This window comes from Heterodontus francisci, chromosome 16 (assembly GCF_036365525.1).
Source record: "Heterodontus francisci isolate sHetFra1 chromosome 16, sHetFra1.hap1, whole genome shotgun sequence".
Taxonomy (NCBI): Eukaryota; Metazoa; Chordata; class Chondrichthyes; order Heterodontiformes; family Heterodontidae; genus Heterodontus; species Heterodontus francisci.
This window is the reverse complement of record NC_090386.1, coordinates 25,297,643-25,305,861: the sequence shown is the minus strand read 5'-3', so window position 1 is coordinate 25,305,861 and position 8,219 is coordinate 25,297,643.

Here is an 8,219-nt window from a genome sequence, read left to right as displayed (position 1 = left end):
ACATCATCAATACCCATGGTGCAATCACCATCAATACTGATGGTACAAACATCAGTCTACCCTTGGTGCAAGCACCACCAATACTCAAGGTGGAAATGCCATCAATACCCATGGTGCAAACACCATCAATTCTCATGGTAAGAACACCATCAATACTCATGGTAAAACACCATCAATACCCATGGTGCAAACACCATCAATATTCATGGTGCAAACACCATCAATACCTATGGTGCAACCACCATCAATGCACATGGTACAAACAGCAGCATACCCGTGGTGCAAAAACACCAATACTCATGGTGAAAAAAGCATCAATACTCATGGTGCAAACACCAGCAAAACCCATGCTGCAAACACCATCAATACCCATGGTGCAATCACCATCAATACACATGGTACAAACACTAGCATAGTTATTGTGCAAGCAACACCAATACTTATGGTGCAAAGACCATCAAAATCCATGGTGCAAACACCACCAACAGTCATGGTGCAAACACCATCAATATTCATGGTGCAGATGCTATCAAGAGCCATAGTGCAAAGACAACCAATACTCATGGTCCGAACTCCATCAATATCCATAGTGTAAAAACTACCAATACTCATGGGAAAACACCATCAATACCCATGGTGCAAACACCACCAATACCCATGGTGCAAACACCACCAATACTCATGGTGAAAAACACCAGCAATAGCCTTGGTGCAATCCCACCAAAGTTCATGGTACAAACACTGCCAATATTCATGATGCAAACTCCATCAATACCCATGGTGCAAACAGTACGAATACTCATGGTGCAAACACCACCAGTTATCATGGTGCACACACCACAAATAGCCATGGTGCAAACACCACAAATGCTCATGATGCAAATGCCGCAATACCCATGGTGTCAAAACTACCAATACTCATGGCGCAGACACCATCAATACCCATTGTGCAAACACCACCAATACCATTGGTACAAACACCATCAATACTCTTGGTACAAACACCAGCTTACCCATGATGCAAATCCCATCAATACACATGGTGCAAATGCCATCAATACCCATGTTGCAATCATCACCAGTACCCATTGTGCAATCACCCCCAATACTCATGGTGCAAACAACACCAACATCCATTGTGCAAACACCACCAAAACCCATGGTGAAATCAATACAAATCGTGCAAATGCCTTCAGTACCCATGGTGCAAACACCAGCATACCCATGAGGCAAACACCACCAATACTAATGGTGAAAACACCTTCAACAGCCATGGTGTAAACAGCACCAACACTCTTGGTGCAAACACAACAATCCACATGGTGCAAACATCACCAATAACCATGGTGCAAATGCCACAAATACTCATTGTGAAAACGGCATCAATACACATGGTGTAAATGCCAACTATACCCATGGTGCAAACACCATCAATACTCATGGTTAAAACACCATCAATACCCATGATGTAAACACCACCAATATCCATGGTGAAAACACCATCAATGGCCATGGTGTAGACAGCACCAACACTCTTGGTGCAAACACATCAATACCCATGGTGCAAACATCACCGATATCCATGGTGCAAACGCCATCAATACTCATGGTGCAAACACCATCAATACCCAAGGTGTAAACACCAACAATACTCATGGTGCAAACACCAGCATACCCATGGTGCAAACACCACCAATACTCATGGTGAAAACACCACCAATAGTCATGGTGCAAACACCATCAATATTCATGGTGCAGACGCTATCAAGAGCCATAGTGCAAAGACAACCAATACTCATGGTCCAAACTCCATCAATATCCATAGTGTAAAAACTACCAATACTCATGGGAAAACACCATCAATACCCATGGTGCAAACACCACCAATACCCATGGTGCAAACACCATCAATAAGCTTGGTGCAAACATCACCAATACCCATGGTGCAAACAGCACCAATAATCATGGTGCAAACACCAGCATACCCATGGTGCAAGTATCACCAATACTGATGGTGAAAAAACCAGCCAGGTGCAAAATTCACCAATGCTCATGGTATAAACACCACCAATACTCATGGTGCAAACACCACCAATTCTCTTGGTTCATACGACATCAATACCCATGCTGCAAACACCACCAGTACCCATTCTGCGAACATCCCCAATACCCATGGGGCAAACAGCACCAACACTCATCGTGCAAACACCATGAATTCCCATTGTGCAGTCACCATCAATACTCGTGGTACAAACGGCATCAATACCCATGGTGCAAACACCATCAGTAATCATGGTGCAAACGCCATCAATACCCATGGTGTAAATACCACCAATAGTCATTATGCAAGCACCACCAATACCCATGGTGCAAACAGCACCAACAGTCATGGTGCAAACACCATCAACACCCATGGTGCAAAGAAAATCAATACTGATGCTACCAACACCAGCATACCCCTGGTGCAAACACCACCAATACTCATGGTGAAAAGACCAGCAATAGCCATGGAGCAACCACCACCATAGCTCATGGTACAAACACCACCAATAGACATGGTGCAAACACCACCAATATCCATGGAGCAAACACCACCAATATTCATGGTGCAAACATCATCAGTAACCATGGTGCAAACACCACCAATATTCATGGTGCAAACACCATCAATACTCATGGTACAAACACCAGCATACCCATGGTGCAAGTATCACCAATACCCGTAGTGAAAAAACCATCAATAGCCACGATGCAAACACCACCAATGTTCATGGTAGAAACACCACCAATACTCATGGAGCAAACACCACCAATACTCATGGTACAAACATCTAGACCAAGGCTGTAAAACCAGAAATTCTCTTGGGTCAAACACCACCAATACTCATGGCACAGATCATCTAGACCAAGGCTGTAAACATGAGCAATTCTCTTGACTCAAACGCCATCAATACCCATGCTGCAAACACCACCAGTATCCATTGTGCAATCAAACCCAATACCCCTGGTGCAAACAGCACCAATACTCATAGTGCTAACACTACCAATACCCATGGTGCAAACACCACCAATATTCATGGCGCAAACACCATGAATTCCCATTGTGCAGTCACCATCAATACTCATTGTAAAAACACCATCAATACCCATGGTGCAAACACAACTAATACCCATGGTACAAGCACCATCAGTACCCATGGTACAAAAAACATCAATACCTATGGTGCAAACATCAACAATACTCATGGTGCCAACAACATGAATACCCATGGTGCAATCACCATCAATACTCATGGTGCAAACTGCACCAACACTCATGGTGCACAAAGCTTCAATGCCCCTGGTGCAAACCCCATCTATACTCATGGTAAAAACACCATCAATACCCATGGTGCAAACTCTTCCAATACCCATGGTACAAGCACCATCAGTACCCATATTGCAAAAATCATCAATACTCAGGGTATGAACACCACCAATACCCATGGTTCAAACACCATCAGTACCCATGGTGCAAACACCACCCCTATTCATGGTGCGAACACCATGAATACCCATATTGCAATCACCATCAATACTCATGGTACAAACGCCAGCATACCCATGGTGCAAACAACACCAATACTCATGGTGAAAACACCATCAATAGCTATGGTGCAAACGCCATCAGTACCCATGGTGCAGACAGCACCTATATTCATGGTGCAAGCACCATCATTGTCCATGGTGCAATCACCATCAATACTCATGGTACAAACACCAGCATACCCATGGTGTAAACACCACCAATACCCATGGTGCAAACAGCATCTATGCCCATGGTGTAAACAGCACCAATACCCATGGTGCAAACACCGCTAATAATCATCAATACTCATGGCACAAACACCAGCATATGAATGATGCATAAACACCAATGCTTATGATGAAAACACCATCAAGACCCATGGTGCAAACACCACCAATACCCATGGTGCAAGCACCACCAGTATTCAGGATGCACACATCATCAATGCCCATGCTGTATACAACATCAATACCAATGTTACAAACACCAGCATCCAAATGGTGCAAACACCACCAATATTCATGGTGCAAACATCATCAGTACTGATGGTGCAAACAGCACCAATATTCATGGTACAAACACCAACAATACTCAAGGTACAAACGCCATCAATACTCATGGTACAAACATCAGCATACCCATGGTGCAAACAGCACCAATACATATGGTGCAAACAGCACCAACAGTCATGCTGCAAACACCAACATACCCATGCTGCAAACAACATCAATACTCATGGTGCAAACACCACCAACCCCCATGCTGCAAACAGCACCAATACCCATGTTGCAAAAAACACCAATATTCATGGTGCAAACACCATCGATACCCTTGGTGCAAATACCATCAATCCCTATGGCGCAAACACCACCAATACCCATGGTGCAAACACCAGCATATCCATGGTGCAACAACACCAAACTCATGTTGATAACTCCATCAGTAGCCATGGTGCATACGCCACCAATATCCATGGAGGAAACACCATGAATACTCATGATACAAACACCATCAATACCCATGGTGCAACTACCACCAGTACCCATGGTGCAAGCACCACCAATATTCATGGTGCAAAGATCATCATTACCCATTGTGCAAACACCATCAATGCTCAAGGTACAAACGTCATCAAGACCCTTGGTGTAAACACCACCAATGCTCACTGTGAAAACGCCATCAATATCCATGCTGAAAACACCAGCAGGACCCATTGTGCAATCACCACCAATATCCATGGTGCAAACAGCACCAACACTCATGGTGCACAAACCATCAATACCCCTGGTGCAAACCCCATCTGTACTCATGGTAAAAACACCATCAATACCCATGGTGCAACACTTCCAATGCCCATGGTACAAGCACCATCAGTACCCATGTTGCAAAAATCATCAATACCCATGGTATGAACACCACCAATACCCATGGTACAAACACCATCAGTACCCATGGTGCAAACACCACCACTATGCATGGTGCAAACACCATGAATTCCCATTGTGCAAACACCACCAATACCCATGGAGGAAACACCACGAATACTCATGGTGCAAACACATCAAGATCCATGTTGTAAACACCATCAATACTCATGGTGCCAACAGCACCAACACATATCGTATAAACACCTCCAATACCCATGGTGCCAAAACCATCAATACCCATGTTGCAATCAGCACCAACACACTTGGTGCAGACACCATCAATACCCATGATGCAAACACTACCAATACTCATGGTTCAAATACTAGCAATACTCATGCTGCAGACACTATTAATACCCATTCTGCAAACAGCACCAACACTCATGGTGCAAATACCATCAAGACCCACGTTGAAATCACGTCCTGATCAGAGAGCTCCCCTATGCTGATGATGCTTCAATAGTCGTTCACATTGAAACTCAGCTACAAAGACTCATAGACTGTCTCTCCCATGCCCACAACTTGTTCTGCTTGATTATTAGTGTCAAGGGTCATGGACAAGGTATTGCTTTTCTGCCCCTGATCACACAAAATAACACCCACTGGAAGTTTTTAGCAAATTCTACTATGTTGGGTCCAAGGTGACAGACAATCTGTCCCTTGATTCAGAGCTCGAGACACGCATAGGGAAAGCAGCTATCACCTTTAGCCGACTTGCAAAATGCACATGGGATAACATCAAGCTGACCCTTAGGATCAAGCTGATGGTTTATAAGGCCTATGGTCTCAGCACCTTGCTGTATCGTTGTGAATCATGGATGACCGATAGCTACCAGGAAAGAAAGCTCAATAATTTCCATCTTCTCTGTCTGCAGTGCATCATGGGCATATTCTGGCAGGACAAAATCACAAATGAAGCAGTCCTCTCAAAGGCAGTGCTCCAAAGTGTGTTGGCACTGATCAAACAGAGACTGCTTCAGTGGATCGGATACGTCCGCAGGATGGAAGGCAGTCGCATACCCAAAGATCTTCCATATGGTGAGGTATCCAGGACCAGATGACCAGTGGGGCGCCCAAAACTCCGCTTCAGGAATGCGTGCAAGTGTGACATGAAGGCCCTAAATGTTGACTATCATACTTGGGAGTCACTAGCTGGAGAAAGATAGAAATGGTGACACTGTCACCATGGACTGGTGTGCACTACCACGATGACCAGTGGCTACAGCAGCTTGGCAACAGGTGCCAACATCAAAAACAACAACTCACAGCATCACTTGACAGCTTCACATGCAGCGCTTGTGACAGAACCTGCCTCTCAAACATTGGCCTTTACAGCCATCAGCAAAGGTGCACCAAGAGAGGGCACCCCATCTAAATGGATTGCTTGTTGCGTGTCCATCATCTTTCATAGATGGAAGGATGCCAACCAGGACCCCACCAAGAATGAAAGACAAGCTTGGGCTTTTATCGTGCCTGTACTTTGTAGGTGGAATGGAAGACTCAAGGATGAAAAGAGGGCCATAGTTTTAAGCTAGAAAACTGAACCAGAATGAGTTAAATTAGGAGGCAGTGTGATGGAAATCATGATTTGAACAAGGTTTATGGTGAATGAAACATGTGGGATGCTAAATTTGGGGATTAGAAGAATCAAGAGGGTCAGATTCAAAGAAATAATGACCATAGTAACATTGATAAAATAGAGATGGCAAGAATAAATATATGTTGCACTGGGTTGATTATTTATGGCAGCATCTGGCCAGAGAATGAGGCATGCAGCAGCTCTTAAAGGGCCGCTGATAACAAAGAACAAAGAACAGTCCAGCACAGGAACAGGCCATTCGGCCCTCCAAGCCTGCGCCGATCTTGATGCCTGCCGAAACTCTCTGTTTGTTCAAATTTGTCATTCATGGACATTTCTAAAATTGATCAATGGTCCAAAAAATAGATCTTGGCCATGAATATCCACATAGTTTTCCCTATCTCCTGCCACGACTTTGTTAGGGAGAATTGAGAAAACCCCAAACCCCATAAAGCATACATACCATTTCGCTGGGAGTTCTGCTGATCACCTGCCAGAGAACCTGCATGAAAATTTCATGGTGCATGTTCTTTTGATTCAAGTACAATGTTAATACTGAAATCTACGCATGGTTATTATTTGTTTCGTGATATGATCATGCATAGACCATTACTGTTTACATAATTGTAACCAAGCACTTGTATCCGAAAACTGAAGCTCAGGTGAAGCAATTCTTCCTAAATGATGAAGTGTCCTCACCTCTTATGCCAGGTCAGTGAGAAATAGCTGTTTCAATATTTCTGACCTCTAGTTGATTAAGTTTTAACATGTAAGATCAATGTAGGCTGTAATTCGAAACAGTTTCACTACTGGATAACTTGCAGTCATGTTATAAAGTCCCACATGGGCTCCTGAGATTGGGGGTAATATATTGGCACAGGCTGAGGATTGGTTAAAGGCTAGAAATTAGAGAGTAGGGATAAACAGGTTATTTTTGGGATGGAAGGTGTAACTATTGGAGTGCAGCAAGGATCTATGCTTGAGTCTCAGCTACTTATAATCTACATCAATAACTTAGATGAGGGGACTGATTATCTGACTGTAATATATCCAAGTCTGCTGACAATACAAATCTAGGTGGAAAAGTAAACTGTGAGAAGGATGTAAAGAATCTGCAAAAGGATAGAGACCAGTTAAGTGATTGGACAAAAAAGTGGCAGATGAAGTATAATGTGGGGCAATATGAAATTATCCACTTTGGTAGGAAGAATGGAAAAATTGAATATTTTTTAAAAGGGAGAGACTAATAAATATTGATATTTAGGGGTTTTGGGTGTCTTTGTACATGAATCAGAGAAAGTTGTCATGCAAGTAAGGGAAACAATTAGGAAGGCAAATGGTATGTTCGTCTTTATTGCAAGGAGGTTGGAATATAACAGTAAGAAAGTCTTTCTGTAATTGTACGAGGCTTTTGGTGAGACAACACCTTCCCTTCTTACTCTTCTCTTACTCGTTTTTAACTTCTGTCCCCATTATTTGAATGATCACTATTTTGTCCAGATCAGTGTCGTCAATTCTTTTCAGAAAAGCTTAAAACTGCAATTAGGTCACCTCAAGGTTTGCTGTATTCTGAAGAATATAAAACCTATTTCCGGAACACGCCTTACAAAAACATCACCTCTTCTTTTGAATCTCCCACAAGTGA